The sequence below is a fragment of the Rattus norvegicus genome, chromosome 13 (genome assembly GCF_036323735.1).
Source record: "Rattus norvegicus strain BN/NHsdMcwi chromosome 13, GRCr8, whole genome shotgun sequence".
Taxonomy (NCBI): Eukaryota; Metazoa; Chordata; class Mammalia; order Rodentia; family Muridae; genus Rattus; species Rattus norvegicus.
In genome coordinates, this window is record NC_086031.1 from 10,116,132 (window position 1) to 10,133,578 (window position 17,447).

The window sequence follows — 17,447 nt, forward strand, 5'->3', positions numbered from 1 at the left end:
AAACGGGAGTCTGAGGGTCTAGTTCTGAAGCTGGACAAAGGAGCAGTTCTCTTTGTCCTGGGACAAAGGAGCAGTTCCAGGGCAAGGCAGATAATGAGGTTTTAAGACTACATGCAACAATTATCACTTAGAGTTGTAAACCAGATAAACCCTTTCCTCTCCTATGTTTCTGCTGATCAGAGTATTTTATCACAGTAGTAGGAAAAAAAGAATGAGAAATTGGCACAAGTATGTTCAAAATGTAATTTGTGCCCTTATAATTAATTATTTGTCAAATATTAGTAAACATTTTATTTGATTTGGTGCCTGAAACCCTAATACCGAACCACAGGAAGCAGAAATTGTGTCTTACAAGCTTCAGGTCACTTTATTCTATGTAGCAAGCCTCTCTCTCTCTCTCTCTCTCTCTCTCTCTCTCTCTCTTTCGCTCCCTCCCTCCATCAGTCCCTCCCTCGTTCTCTCTCCCCCTCTCTATTATCTCTTTTATCAATAAAAATCAAGACAATTCCAATAGTCATGCTGATGGGCCAATCTGATTTTTTTTTTGGATTCTAGTCTTCCTTACACATGACTCTAGACTGTATCAAGTTGACAATCAGCATGAACTAGGACATTCCTATTGAGTGTATATATGTTTCTTCATATAGTTTTGAGACTTAAAGTTTTGTATCCAGTCATAATTAGGAATGATAAATAGAGAGCATCAATTTACAATGCCCATAATCCACTCACCATTTTTTATTAAGTGCTTGTTTGGTATGACATTTACTGTATGTAATAGCTCTTAAGAAATTTTGAGAAGTCTAATTGTGTAGCTATTTCCATGGCACTGAAATATTCATTTTTAGAAAAAGACTCAGCATTCAAGAGTTGAACAAAACAAGTGTCAGAGATCAAAATAATTTAGGGCAAATCTAAGCTACTAAAACTTGTAATTTTCACAGGGTTCATGTCCGAGATTATATAAACACTAAACATTATCTGTGAAAAGGAGACACTGAGTGATGGAGCTGCCTATGGGCTACCTGAAATTTTTGCTGAGAAGTCAAAAAATGCAGCTTTCCCCAGCTTGGATAGACTAACTGCTGGTGAAGCTACATTTGTGTCAACCATGCTCCAGTACATTATGCCTCAGCTATGCACTTCAAGAATTCATTGGTTTGCCAAAGTGAGCATTGGAGGAATTGTCGCTTGTTTTGTTTTGTTTTGTTGTTGTTGTTTGTTTGTTTGTTTTCATCTGGACTGAGTAATTTTTTATTATATCTACCCTTAAATGTTTCATTTAATAAGGCTTCCTGAGTCCAGAGTCCTCAGTGAATTCCAGCCACTGTTACAAGAGTAAACACACTAGAGTAGTAGCAAACCTATTGTCAGAAGCACAGTTGGGTTCAGACTCCGTTGCTGAAATTGTAGGTGGACACTGAAATTCTCTACTGGCCTTTGTCACTCAGTCACTTCTTGAACTGCCTTCTTTATGTTTTTTTTTTTTTTTCATGACTTTCTTCAACTAAAATAATGTCTTCTGTTGGAGACCAGACTGCCGGACTAGTCAGATTCCTGAGAAGGTCTTGACCTTTCCAAAGAAAGAACATGTCCCCGGAAGACTGTTGCCTCCTTGTCTAAGGAGAATATCTTTCAGTTTAGAGATTCACCTTATGTCCTTGGGCACTTCGCAGTACTCCCCCCCCCCCCACGCCCTAAGCTTCAGTTCCTGCTTCAATTCCTGCTTCAGAGCTTTAAATGCTGTACATTCCTCTCAATAAACAGACCTTGACAAGGACACTACTTGGTCTTGCTCCTTTTTCTCGCCCATTCTCCCGCACGTATGGGTCCCCCTAGAGGCCCACAAATAACTGGGTCCTCGCTGGCGGGGTCAAGTGGCGCCCAACGTGCGGCTCGAGTTATGGACCCTCACCGGACAGAAAAAGAAGTTGAGGACCCGGGGTATTTGTCCAGAAACTGACACAGATAAAGTGAAAGTAGCTATGCCGATATGGTGTTCATGGCCGCATGCTCTCACCACTCATGAGAGAAAGATGCAGCAGGTAAGAGTTTTCTGTCTAATTGAGAATGGGCAAAAAATGTCTAAGGAAGCGCTCTTTATCAATGACCTTAAGGCTTCTCTCAGGGAAAGGGGAGTAAGAGTTAAGAAAAAGGATCTCATTAAATTTTTTTTGTCTTTGTGTCAGAAACTTGTGTCTTTTGTTTTGTGCCGGCTAAACTCTGGGTCTGTATTTGCTACTCTGGGTCCGTATTTGCTCGTGAGTTCTGGAGTTCTGGTTTTGCAGTTGCTCCCATCTCAGGCTGAGAGGGAGGCTCGTGTCTCAGGAGAGACGCAAATGTGAGCGGTAGATGTGCCAGGAGCTCACCGATTGCACTGCCCTGGGAGACATTCCAGAAGGTGAGAAGAGACCCCAGGCACACCTGGGAGATTCTGGTCTGGGTGCTGGTGAGGATTCGGTGATTCTCCTGGATTGGCCAAAAAACCCGCCATCCAGGCCGTCTGTATTTCCAGAGTGGTCTTTGTCTCTGTGTCTTAGGTCTTTGTTTTGTGTTACTTGTGACTTAGACAATGGGAAGATTCTGGTTGGGAAGGAGGAGTGATGTGGAATCCGCTCCCCTTCATCTGTCTTTGGTGAGCTCATGGAAGCTCCCATCTGAATCAGTTCAGTTTTGTGGCAATCTTGCAGCGGCCACTTATTTTTTGGTTTTTTGTGCACTTTTTTTTTTTGTCTGTTAATCTTTGGATTGTCTTTCTGTGTGACTGAATGCTTTGGTCCTTTTCGGCAGACCACTATTTTATGGATTCTCTTCTTGTTTTCTCACCATCCCACTTGAGATGCTTGTTAGTAGCTGTTACAGGAAATCTATATGCTCACCTGAGGAGTGTGCTTTAGAAACAAGAATTTTAGGTTTGTCCTGGGTTCCATCGGGATAGGTGTGGAGATAGGCTTGATTTCTATTGTAAATGATGTAACATTGAATATGTTATCACTCCTAACACTTTTTGGGATTGTGCCTCAGGGATCACAACCTGTATAAGTTTAGAAGTTCTAAAAGACAGTCATGACCTTGGTGTGTAGGTTCAGATAGTGTACACATTGGAATCCTGATGCTAAAGACTTAGGAAGACACAAAAGAGTGTTGAGAATTACTTAGGGCTATCTTAAGGCTGAGTCTAGGTGCTGCAAGGGCAGCTACAAGAACATCTGCTGTTGCCCTGCAACACAAGGCTTATGGAGAATTAAGAATTGCCATTGAATTTGATATAAAAAGAGTAAAAAAGACCTTTTAGATGACCTCCAAGAATCCCTAACCTCCCTCTCAGAGATAGTCCTTCAGAATAAAAGAAGATTAGACCTGATATTCCTTAAAGAAGGAGGTCTGTGTACTCCACTAAAAGAAAAATGTTGCTTCTATGTAGACCATTCCGGAGTAATTAAAGACTCCATGAGTAAACTTAGAAAAAGGTTAGACAAAAGACAGAGAGACAGAGAAGTGTATCAGGGATGGTTAGAGAGCTGGTATAGTAGATCTCCTTGGATGACTACTCTGATATCTTCCCTTATGGGACCATTCTTAATTTTGCTTCTGTTTCTGATTATACGTCCATGTGTGTTAAATAAGCTAGTAACCTTCATTAGAGAAAGAGTAACTGCTCTTCAGATTTTGATGTTACATCAGCAATGTCATGTTTTAATTTGGTTCTATGATTAGAACTAGCCACTAGAAGAAGTGGGGAATGAATGGTAGAAGTTTTAAGGTTGCCTCCCCCGCTAGACAAAGGTTCAGAGTAGAAGAAAAAAAAAAAAACGGGTGAGGCCCTGGAATTGTATGTTCCAGGCAGCTTCTCCTAGGAACATAGAATGGGTAATTTACATCAGCCAGTTCGACAACTCTCTCCCAGGAACTAGCTGGGAGATAAAGTTAGATGAAAATCCTAGAGAACAATCTTGAGAAACAGGAAGCTTCTCCCAGGAACTAGTGGACCATAAAGTTAAGAACAATCTTGAGAAGCAGGAAGCTTCTCTCAGGAACTAGCGGACCATAAAGTTAAATAATCTTGAGAAACAGGAAGCTCCTCCTTGTGATTTTTCACTGGTATTCTCGACATTTTCCAATGATGTCCTTCCTACCCCTTTTTCCCCAACAACAGTTTTTTGGCAGCAATATCCTCTTTACTGGATACATATACCCGCCTCCTCAACTAGAGTCCTTCCCACCTATCTCTTGCTGGTAGCACAAGTCATATGTCTTGGAAGAGAACAGTCCCATAAGCCCTTTGGAAGGGACCCCGCTGCTTTAATTTTACCCTATAGCCCCTCCCAGGTCTCTTGGTTCAGTCAACATGTAGATGAATGGTCAATTAGCTGCTTTGCCTTTCAGGGTAAGATAGATATTCATTACCCCTCAGATAAGTTGATACAGTTTTTTTCACAAAATTACAGTCCCAGTGGTCTTTCCAAACATAACTCGTCATCGCATTATGTCGGGAGTCCACCTTGTCTTTACAGACAGCTCCTCTAATGGACAATTCGCATTTTCCATTGATGGGGAAATACAACAGTTCTCTATTCCTTTAGATTCCGCTCAGCTGGTAGAGCTTCAAGCTATCCTCGCAGTATTTTGTGCACTGCCTGATGCACCCTTTCACCTATATACAGATAGCTCATATCTTGCCTTTTCTATACCCCTATTAGAAACAGTGCCCTATATTCGGCCTACCACCAATGCTGCCCCCCTGTTTCCCACCTTGCAAAAATATATTCAGAGGCAATCTTGCCCCTTCTTTGTGGGACACATCTGAGCACATACTGGATTGCCAGGCCCCTTGGCCAATGGTAATGATGCCGTTGATCGCCTCACCTGGCTTGTGGCCTTGGCCCAGGGGGCCTTCTCTACGCCCCTTACACTTGCCCAAAAAGCACATGACTTATAGCACCTTAATGCACAAACCCTTAGGATTAAATATAAGATCACCTGTGAACAGACTTGCCAAATAGTACGTATTTGCAAGGGCTGCATGACCCTACTTCTTGTCCCCCACCTAGGAGTCAACCCCCATGGGCTGGTTCCTGGAGAGCTCTGGCAAATGGATGTCACCCATCTTCCCTTATTTGGTAAATTAAAATATATTCATGTCACCATTGATACCCTTAGCGGCTCTATCTTTGCATCTCTGCAGGCAGGAGAGGCCACCAAGCACGTTATCAGCCATGTTCTGGCCTGCTTGGTGGTGCTCCCACAACCTAAGATTGTTAAAACAGATAATGGACCTGGATATACTAGTTCTAATTTTAAAAACTTTTGTTCCCAACTTGGAATTAATCCTCAGAGACAGGGTATAGTTGAAAGTGCTCATCAAACCCTTAAAACTATGATCCATAAATTACAGTCAAATGGGGGAATATTATTCCCCCTCCCCGGTTATCACAAAAATTTATAAATCATGCACTTTTTGTCCTTAACTACCTTGTCATGGACAAGGATGGAAAAACTCCAGCAGACCACCTGTGGCACCCCCATAATTCTTATGATTATGCACAAGTCTTATAGAAGGAGCCATTTACATTCCAATGCTATGGCCCTGATCCGGTCCTCATTTGGGGACATGGATCAGCCTGCATTTATGATTCAAAGACTGGGGGTGCTCGTTGGCTACCTAAGCGCCTTGTTAAGGCCTTTAACCCACCCAGGGGACAACCCTGAGGAAGAGTCTAACTATGCTTAATTACAGATCATGCTGACGATGTTCCCCTTCATCTGGATCCCTGGAAGCATCATCGCATCTGCTCTTCCTACATCGCCTCACCAGATGTTCAACTATACCTGGGTGTTTCTTAATAGCACCAGAGATGTGGTGTCTGCCAACTCCACCACCGCACAAGTTCCCACGCCCAGTCTTGAGTTCCTGTAGTTCTGGGAAAGAGGCACCTCCATGCATACAAAGAGAGAACCCATCACTGCTGTGACTCTTGCAGTACTCGTAGGCCTGTCAGCTGTGGGGATAGGAACTGGGGTTGTCTTCCTGATCACCTCCCAACAGAGTTATCATCAGCTCAGTGCCACCATAGACAGGGACATCAGTGAGCTTCAACAAGGAATAACCTATCTTAAAGATTCAGTCGCTTCCTTGGCTGAGGTTGTTCTACAAAAGAGATGGGGATTAGATCTTCTCTTTCTCCAACAGGGAGGGCTCTGTGCGGCCCTCAAGGAGGAGTGTTGTTTTTATTCTGATAAGAAAGGATTAGTAGAAAACAGCCTAAAAAAGTAAGCGAAAGTCTACAAAAGAGACATAGAGAAAGAGAAAAGAGTGAGGCCTGGTATAAAAATTGTTTTTTTTTGTTTTGTTTTGTTTTGTTTTGTTTTTGCCTTTCCCCTGTTCACCATTCTTCTACCCAGTATCCTGGGTCCCTTTATAGGATGCCTGCTACTCATCTCCTTCGGTCCATGTGTGCTTAGAAAGTTAACTGATTTTATCAAGGCCCAGGTGGATTCAGTTACCAAGAAGGTCTAAGTTCATTACCTCCACCTCCATTGTGAGGAGGCTGAGACAACCGGGGAGTGTGGTAACTCCCCTTGGGTCACCCGTGACTGGCCTCGACTTCTCCACCCTAAATACAACCTATAACTCACGCTGGAAAATCAGTCGCTGGTGGAAGCGTCAATGACGGGAATATTATGGTGCCACATACCAGGGCACACCTCAACGCTGTAAAGTAACCCTACGATGGGATTAGCATGGGTCCATGATCTGTGTTGCCCATTCTCACAAAACTCACTTATATTTAACACACCAGAAAGGTGTGTTAAAGCATAAGATTGTTCCTAGCCATTGGGGTGCAGTCCTAACTGCAAGAGTGGCTCACCATGGCTGAGCTGGGTACTCTGTGAAGCATGTCTGACCAATTACAGACCACTACTTCCACCGTGGTGGAAATAATGGAACCTAAGTAAGAGTGCCAGACATGGGGGCAACCTGTGTAGTCTAAGACACGGGTCTTTGCCGACCAGGTGCTGGTTGTGGACGCACACCATATAGACAGAACTTCCTCCCACTTATAGTTAAGGAAAAGTGGAGATGTCGGGGAACGGACTGCCAGAATAGTCAGATTCCTGAGAAGGGCTTGACCTTTTCAAAGAAAGAACATGTCCTCGGAAGACTGTTGCCTCCTTGTCTAAGGAGAATATCTTTCGGTTTAGAGATTCACCTTATGTCCTTGGGCACTTCCCAGTACTCCCCCCGCCCTAAGCTTCAGTTCCTGCTACAATTCCTGCTTCAGAGCTTTAAATGCTGTGCATTCCTCTCAATAAACAGAACTTAACAAAGACACTGCTTGTTTTGCTACTCTTTCTCGCCCATTCCTCCGCAGGTGTGGGTCCCTCTCCACCCCCACAAGTATCTGGGTCCCCGCTGGCAGGGGCAGTCTTCAATAATTCTTGCATAAACAAAAAGAAGATCATTCTACTTCCATTCCTCTAATGGCTTCACCACTTCCCCTTCCATCACCCATAAGTGCTACAAATGTTAAATAGTCAAACATATACTACAAAATATACATTGTTGTTTGGGTGTAAAATCCTCCTCATGGGTCTGTGTTTGAACCCTTGTTTCTGAGTTGGTGGCATTTTTTTTGAAAGATTCTAAAATTTCCAGTTTCATCCTGTGCAATCAAGGGCATTTTAGTTTGTCCCTACTGCCTGTTGCCTCTGATGCTTTACTGTTGATGTACTATGTTACAGGTTGCCTGCATCATGAGAATGTACCTTGCTGCTCATGAGAATGTATCTGCTAAAACTCTAAGCCAAAATATATTCCTTTTCTGACGTTGCTTTTTTGTCATTATGATAAAGATACATCACTTTTGGACCCTATACGCAAAAGGACTCTATATCCCACAACAGACACTTGAACATTCATGCTTATTTCTATCCTATTATAATAAGTAGTAAATGAAATGAGGCAAGGTGTCCATCAATAGACGAATTGGTAACGGATATGTGATACATAAACACAGTGCAATTAATTCCATTCAGCAATAATAAAAAATAATATTAAAATTGTAGGTAAATGTATGAAACTAGAAACAAAGAAATAATACAGAAATAGAAAAACATGAGTAACAACAAAAGCCAGCAGCACAGGCTTGACCTCATATGGGAATCATTGCTTAAAATCTCTAATGTTGAGCAGAAGCAGTTATAGAGGTCACGAAGCTACAAATAGTAATTGGCATGGAATAGCCTCAAGGAGGTGGAGAGTAGAGATGTATGTAGAGAGTGAATACAGAAGGTGCCATGGGAGATATATTGTTTATCTAAGTTGGCAGAGAATCACACTACTTTGTAAATATTTGTTTATACCCATAAACATGTCCTAATATAACCCTTAATCACTACTTATAAAAAAAGTAGAGGATACAGAGACTCATGCCTGTACAGGATGATAAGTGTAAGAAAAATATGAATGTTCAACCTTATGAGAAACACTTGGCTTATTGCTCCTAAAGCTAAGAAATATTATAGAATAAGTGGCAGAAAGAATGGACCTGATGGAGAAGGGCTATGAAATGCCATATTTGGGGCAAATTCAGACACTGGAATTACAGACTCACAATGCCTTTGGATATTTCCAGATCTTCACAAAAAGATACTGTCAACAGTTAATCACGAATTTAGACTCATATATTACTGAGTTTTTCTACTACTGTGATTAAATCCGCTGACTAAAAGCAACCTGAGGGGTGAAAAGGCTGTTGCAGCTTACAGATTCACAAGACAGTCTATCACTGAGAGAAGTCAGGCCAGAGCTCAAACTCGTCAGCAACCTGGAGAAAAGAACTTATCAGGAGGCAATGAAGGAGTGCTGCAAACTGACTTACTCTCCTTGACTTGATCTTCCTACTTTCTTGTTCTAACCACAATGAGCTTTGTCCTCTCATATCACTCATCAATCAAAATAATACCATTCAGACCCACTTATCAGGAAAACCATGTACAGGCATTTATCTTAAGAGTTCTTTCTTTCCAGGTATATTTAGGCTTATGTCAAGCTGGCATTTAAAAAAAATGCTTCCAGCACAGAGGGGCTCACTGCTGCTCAGGCTTTAACTATTTGCTTCTGGTAAGTTCCATGAGAGGGGAGTCACCACTTAATATGCATAACCATAATCATTCCAGTCCTAGAAATTGTTCCAATGCAATGATCATACAGGTAGTCCTGTTTATCCTAAAAGTAAGAACATAGCTGTATATCACGAATCTCGACTTTAGTAGTGGTAAAGATGAGAGTAGCTTATAGAAGATTGAGAAGGAAGATTAATCAGTGTTGAGGTTTGCTTCCCAGCATACCTATAAACATTTTGCTTCATGTCGGCTATTTATTTCATATCATTGCAGTAAAATGCCTGCCAGTCATTGACACAGAAAAATAACATCATTCATGGTAGGGTCATGTGAACAAATTGTTGTTATATTTTGTATGCTCTGTATTAGGTTTGTTAATCTTAAGAAAGTCCACAAACCTTTATGTAGGACCCATTAAGTTAAAGGTCAATATAAACTGTTATGTCTGAAATAACATCACAACTTTCCATTGTGAAACACTTCTTGCCCTTGCATATGAGTTCACTGTATTTTTTAAATTATAACCTTACACTGAGAATAGACTTGTTCAACAGGAACATGGTTACTTCTTTGTGTTCCTGAATGTTCAGTCTTGGGATGTGCATTCAGTAAACTAGATTTCGTAAACTGAGATCAGTATTTGTATGGATGTGTGTCAATTCCTGAACCTCTAAAATTAGGATAAATTTTTAAAAGGACAACCTTGTCAGAGAACAAAATTAGTTATTACAAAGATGAAGACTCAAAACTAATAAAAAGGGAAAAGCAAAAGAATATCAGTAGACTACAGTTGTGAAGCAAAGATATTTATTACTAAAATTATTGCAAAATAGATCTTAAGCATGAGTATTGGGACAGAGAGAGGTACTCTGAAAATCCAGGTTTCAATAAAATTTCAGTATGGTTGTCTCAGAGAAAATTACTTCTTCATTCTACTTACAATGGGATATGTAGGATTTTTTTGATTGTAAAGTTATATCTCTAAACACTGCTGAGAAACTATGATTTTCTTTTTTAAATTGCTGAAAGAGTACATTTTACAATGTTAAAGGGTTATAACCCCTTTCTTGAAATTGATGGATGGAAGAGATTTGGGACCCTGCATTGCATAATTGTAGTTAGATAATTGAAAGGAGTTTTTGTAGAGAAATTTAATCAAACAATATGACTGCTCAAGTAAGGGACATATGCAAAGGTATTTTAGGTTTATATGTTGTGGCCATAATTTATACACATTCTGATTTACAGTATGATCTGGATAGAATATAGACAAACCTTTACCATTTACCTTTAATCCCTAACAATGAAGGTAAGGATAGTCTGTAGAAGGAAGTACTATTGTTTGAAAATGTTGTCTAATTGATGGATAGACAATATGATGAGTAAGAGAAAGAGTGGACTGAGTTCATCAGAGATGGGATACTCCCAACTCCTGTGACAAGAGAACAGGAAAGAGAAGTTACTTATGAGCAGCACAGGGGCAGGAGATCAGTATGTATGGCAAAGCTATATGTGTGGCAGTTTTGCCCCGTGCAGTTTTACAGAGAGAAGTTGCAGAGAAAATCAGCTAGATACAGATGAAAATAGAATGATCCACAGAATGAGAAAGAGCCAGAAAATTAGAACATATGGCCAAAGTTAGTATGAAGCCAAGAAATTTAGTAAGAAGTTAAGAGAAGCTTCGAGAGGAATTGGGGATAAATATCTGAGTGAAACAGCAATGAGAGTTTAGAAGAACTAGAAAGTGTGAGATTTTCAAAAGTAAATCTGAGAGGCTGTATCATTTTAGGCATAGGTTAGCAGACAGAGGCTGAAACATTAAGGAATGATTCTATAAGTGTCCAGCCCAAGGAACAGTGCTAGATCGAAAAAAGAAAGTAATGGTCTGGGCTGAGCTCAAACTGTGTATACATATAGCTTGGTTACAACAATCATCTCTTTTATTCATCTGAAGAAATAAAAGCAACATTTAGAAGTGTTGAAACTCAAGAGTATATGTCATTCTATTTTATTGTAAGCATCCAAATTTCAGAAAGAGGCATATTATACCTATGGGTAGTTTATACTCAATGCCAATTTCAAAGAATTTAAGAGTATCTTGGAGGCAACTCTTTGAGCCTACCTGGATTTTCTATAATAGATTAAATAAGGTAATCAGGCATCTCACTGCCTTTAAATGGTCAGACCATTTCAAGCATTGTGCCTGCAGACTCCATACGAAGTAGAACGTGAGGTACCAAGGGATGTTAAACTCTTTCAACTTCCCCATTGAAGATGCAGTGTAACTAGCCAACCCTCTCCCTACCATGACAGCTCTACTGTAATTGTCTATATGCCAGGGAAATGAAATATAGATTAAAGGGCAAGTAAATGTGTCTTACGATTTTATTGCTATGAACAGATACCATGACCAAAACAACTCTTAAAATGGACACCATTTAATCTGGCTTTCTTTAAGGTTCAGAAGTTCAGTCCTTTATTATTATGGCAGGAAGCATGAGAGCTTCCAGACAAACATGATGCTAAAGAAGAAGCTGAGAATTCTACATCTTGAGCCAAAAGCAGCAAGGAGTGGACTGTCTCCAAGACAGCCAGGAAGAATGTATCATTTTTTACCATCAGAGAGACACACTTCCTCCAACAAGGCCAAACCTACTCTTAAAAGGCCAAATCACCTAACAGTCCCAGTACCTGGGCCAAGTATGTCTATACCACTGTGAAATATCTTCTTCTTTAAGTTGATTCTTGTCAGATATTTTGTCATATCAGTCAAAAATCTATATGATTGCACTGCATAAATTACTTTCTCAGTGAGTGTCAATACAGGAAGAATTCCAGCATGAAGGTTTGCTTGTCTTCCAGAGTTCCCTTCAATCTTACCCTGTTTAAATAATATTCTGCAGTCATCATAGTAAGTCAATTGGAAACTAGCACTCAATGATTTGTGTATTGTTGGGCGCGATGCCCTTGAAATCCTTGGTCAAGTATGACTGAGTTCATGGAAAATCCCCAGCCAGCTTCAGAAGACTAATACAAATCTTGTGGTCAGGAAGAATAATGATATGTCAAAGTTGTGACTTTGCTGAGAAATACAACTGATGTCACAATGCCCAATGTAATGATTTCTAACCTTTCTGAAAAAAAGACATTCTACTGACTAACATATATGACAAAACTGTGACCTTTCTGACATCCTGTTGACATTAGCTGACCACATGAATACTGCGTCCTTGGCCTGTGTAAATGTTTCACACTTCCCCCCTCCGTCTGTTATCCCTGATATGATATAAATTGAGCCATGGGAAAAAAATAAAATTGTCGCCTTGATCAAACTCTTGCCTTGGCATTCTTTTCCGTGTTTCTTGTCCCCCATCCTCTTCCAGGTACCCACTATACCCTTGTTGACAGATGGCGCCTTGCGTGCTGCTGTTTGGAGGTCTCCTGGAGGAGAACATCATCCTGGCCTGTCTTCTTTCTTTGTCGAAGCCTGTGCTCCCCTGCTTCTGGCTACCATGGACCACCCGACCTTGGTTCAGATGCTTGGTATGTTTCTCCCCGGATGATGCAGATCTCACTGGTGAGTGATTAGACAAGCATTCTACAGTAACTTTTTGTGACAGGATTAGAGGAATCATTCAAGATGGGAGGAATAGTGTTAAGAGAAAAGATCTCTAGAAATTCTTAGAATTTGTAGGAAATATTTGTCCATAGTTACCCCAGGAGGGAACATTTGATACAAAAAGAAACCACAGAATTAGTGATTGTTTTAAAAACTACTATGAGACTTTTGGCCCTGAAAAAATTCCAGTGACGACCTTCAGTTACTGTTATCTTATTAATGATATCCTTAGAATTATCTCTGCAGCAGTCAGTTCCTACCCCTGTGGTCAAAATCCCCTAGGTTAGGGGGAAGGAGAGCCCCTAAAGTAGCTCCAGAAAGAGTCTGCAGCAAACTAGGAGGAACTTTGTTTTGCCAGTCAGAATTCAGAATTCAGGTTTTGGCTATGTTTATTCTAGGATGACAAGAGGAGAAAGTCTTGGAATGGGTTCTTCAGCCTTTTCCAACTGAGGCTGTGGTAAAGGTCAGGATCAATGTTTCTTTTCTATGTCCCTCTAATCCAGTGAAACAGCTTGGTGGAGGACTGTTACTGAGGTCCTGGAATTCCGAGGCACAGGGAGGGCTGTAGTTCTATTAACAATCAGTATTCCAGTGTTAGCAATCTCTTTATTGGATACACAAGGCAGGAAACCCGGCTCAACTGTGGACTCCTGCCTCTGGAATGGCAGCAGAAAGAGTTCTTATCGCCAGTTATCTCTGATTATAGCTTACTCTCTGACACCCAAGGCTTTGATTGGATGACACCCCCCTGGGCAAGCCTAATTTCAATAGTCTAGAAACTCAGATGCTATTTTCTCCTGGTCTCTTGACCCAAAGTCACCAGGCATGTCTGACAGCCTGGAAAAAACTTCTTCCCTAAATCTGGCATTTCTTCCACACTCACCAAGATGCTCCAGGGAGCAGACAAGCCATACAATTCTTTTCTCCGTCGCTTGGCATCTAGCACCCAGGCCCTAACAATCTCTCCATAGTTTTGTTATTACTTCTTACTGTAAGCCTAGCATCATTTAGAGATTGGGTTTCTTGAGAGGCAGAGCCATCAAGCTCACAATGAAGGGAGGTAGTCCTTAAAGGAGAATCAAAGTCCAGAGAGACAGCAGGTAATAGACTCTAGCTGCCCCTCTGATCGCCTTTCTGTTTCACAGGGACAAAGCTTGCACTCTTTTTGTGCTAGCCTTTTCATCCCAAGAAAGCTTCCTCATTTAATTGTGTGACTGAATGCTATTTGTCACCTGATCTCGTTGTACCACCATCTCTCATCGGACCATCCCAAGTTTTCTTGCCTGGCCCCTTTCCTCTGTTCTGAAGAATTTTATCACCTAATATACTGTGTTGTTTGACTTATAATACCCCCCGTTCTTCCAATATGCATGTCCCAGATTCTTGTTGTGAAGGTTCTAATTCTAAAATAAGGGAATGATGCACCCCCCTAAATATTAAATTTACCTCCATGGGTCGAAACCAAGGTTGGACAAGTGGATATACTTGGGGCCTTAGAATGTTTCAATCAGGTGCCAATACAGGGATTATATTTACCATAAAATTGTTCAGAGAGCCTGTACATTCCTACTCCCTGGCTTCTGGGAACTCATCCCAAGAAGGAGCCCATGGAGGTGCTGAACATGTCGCAGCACACACACAAATTCATCTACAGTCTGCACTTCACTGAGAGGAGCTGCTTGCTTAAAGATCTGCACTGCTTCGCGTTCACTGCCATTGCACAAGAAGAACTGGAACCTCTACCACCCACTCCATGACAGCTGAGATATGTATTCTTCCACAATGCAATACCTTTCAGAGGGTTTGGCTCTTTGGATAACACAATTATTATTGTTGCAGGAACCCAAATTAAACTGTCTATTGGAATTATTTTGGGAATTTCAACAGTGGCAGTCAACAAGTTATCTTCTCTTTCTATGTATCAACATTTTATTTAAGTTTCAGTTATTGATACTGTGCTGTACTGACTTGGGGTTTGTTTATTTCTTACATGACATGCACAGGATACCTATTCATGTCTTTATTTTTTTTCTGATGGGTATAATTCAATGCTGAGATTTTTCCAAATTATTTAAGATGTTTAATATCAGTTAAAATTATAATTCCCTGCTTGGTGGTATCCCTTCGTGGATATTTCATGGTAAACATTTACAATCATATAAATTCATTCAATTTTTAAACTTCCACCTCTATCCAAAATGAAGCAATTTTTTAAGTATATCTGAATATTTTAATTTTGAATCACACTGTCTTTAAGATTCAGAAATTCATCAGAAAGAACAATTCTCTGCCCCACCTTTTACATAAGCCATACATGCTAACAAGTGTACTTATTAGGATTGGCTTTTTACTTTTAATTTCCCAACTTTGAGCAATCACAGTGAATTCTGGTTTGTGAGAGAAAGCCAGTGCTTGGATACTTCCTGTGTCTTAGAGTAGGGTTAAAGAGAGCATGAAAAAGTCAGAGAAGGCATAGAACAGAGAAAATGAGAAAGAGAAAAAACTGAGAACTGGTATCAAAACTGGTTCTCCATCTCCCATTGTTTATCTACCCTGCTTCCCTCTCTATTGGGCCCCCTAGTAGAAATTCTTTTGTTTATATCTTTTGGCTCTTGGGCATTTAATCATTTAACCAGCTTTATTAAACAACAGGTAGGTAATATAGCAGCAAAACCTATTCAGGTATATTATCATAGACTAGCTATGGAGGATGCCTTTGATGATGGCCAAGCTTACCTACACATCTCCTCCCAGCCCAGGCAAGGACAATTTGTCCTTGAGGCAAATGAGGCCAAAATTCTTTTCTGCCTGCTGTCTTGATGTCTTTGCTGAAACATCAACAAATCATCACCCCTGCGTGCTAAGCTGGACAGTTAATGACGGGTAACAGAGTGATATATTCAGGTATAAAGGGCCTAAGACAGGACGACCACCATTAGCTGCTGCCTTATCCCATGACGGACCCTGGCTACAAGATTATCTTTTACATGTGACAAATATCATTCCAACCTAAGACAGACACAGTTCCCGAAGGGCTCATTCAAAGACAGCATGGCCATTTGATCACCTTTTCATTTGATTTTAAGGAAGGGGTGGGGGGATGTTGGGAGTGATGCCCTTGAAACCTTCCATTATTGATGTTAATATTATGGTTATAGTCAAATATGACTGAGTTCATGGAAAATCCCCAGCCAGCTGCAGAAGACTACTACAAATCTGGTGGTCACGATGAAAAATGATATGACAAAGTTGTGACCTTGATGAGAAATACATCTGACATCTAGATGCCCAAGGTGATGACCTGTAACCTTTATGAAAAACCAACATCCTGCTGACTAATAGATATGACAGACCTGTGACCTTTCTTATATCCTGTTGACATCAGCTGACCACATGAATACTGTATCCTTGGCCTGTGTAAATGTTTCACACTTCCCCCCTCTCTTTGTTACCCCTGTTATGGTATAAATTCAGCCTTGGGAAAAAATACAGTTGTCGCCTTCATCAAACTCTTGTCTTGGTGTCCTCTGAGTCTCTTGTCCCCCATTCTCTTCCAGGTACCCTCTACACCCTTGTTAACAGTGTATTAGTAAGCAAGTGGGGTAACGGTAAGGAAGTAAAATATTGAGTTGACATTTCAAGTCAGCTGTGAAGAACTCAATGAATTAAATAAAGATATAGTATTTACTACTGACTAAATAATCACTTTGTTATAGGTACAGAGAATGTTATATAATGACTCATAAATGAAAAAGGAATCTTACTAAAATGTCTTTGGAACAATTAGGAGCCTGGATTAGGATAGTAAGCACATTATTATCAGATGTTTACAGTATTGAGAAATAGATGTAACTAATAAGTCTAACTAATTGTAGTACAGATTTAGACTAAGGATAACTCTCTTATAGAACCTTTAATAACATCAAAAATAATTATAATTTGGAAATGACTGTAAGGATTTTCTTCTAGTTGAATATAGCTTAGGAATTTCTGAATCATACATGTAGAATGATAAGAAAATTGTCATACATAAATCTCAATTCATACATGTATATGCTCTGGGCATTGTCATCGTACTATATTGATACTGAGTTGCTCCACCATAAGTGACTGATTACGTTAAATATTGTTAAGATCTCAGAAAAACAGAATGCTGTTTGATATTGTGAATTTGTGTGTGTGTGTATGTGTGTGTGTGTGTGTGTGTGTGTGTGTGTGTGTGTGTGTGTGTGTTTGGGTGTACATGCTCCTGGGTCAGGTTAACATTGTATTTGTAAGCACATACACACTGCAGTGACTGCAGTGGCCCGAAATCAAACTAGAGTCTCTTTTCTCAAGTGCTAGCTACCTTTTTCCTTCTCTTCTCTTCTCTTCTCTTCTCTTCTCTTCTCTTCTCTTCTCTTCTCTTCTCTTCTTTTCTCTTCTCTCTCTCAAGCAGTATCTATGCCTCTCTGTGCTTGTCTCCCTGCCATGCCTTCTCTCTCTCATCTTTTTTTTTTTATTTAATAAGGCATGAACTCTCACATACCCGGAGCTCATTTATTAGGCTACGCTTGCCAGGCAGAGGGGAGAGACACTAGGATCTGTTTCTGCCTCTTCTGCACTGGGATTAAAAATGTATACAGGCATTTTAATCTGCATTATGAGAATTAGATTATGTTCTCTAATATTCACATCAAATAATTTCACTAATTTATTTCCC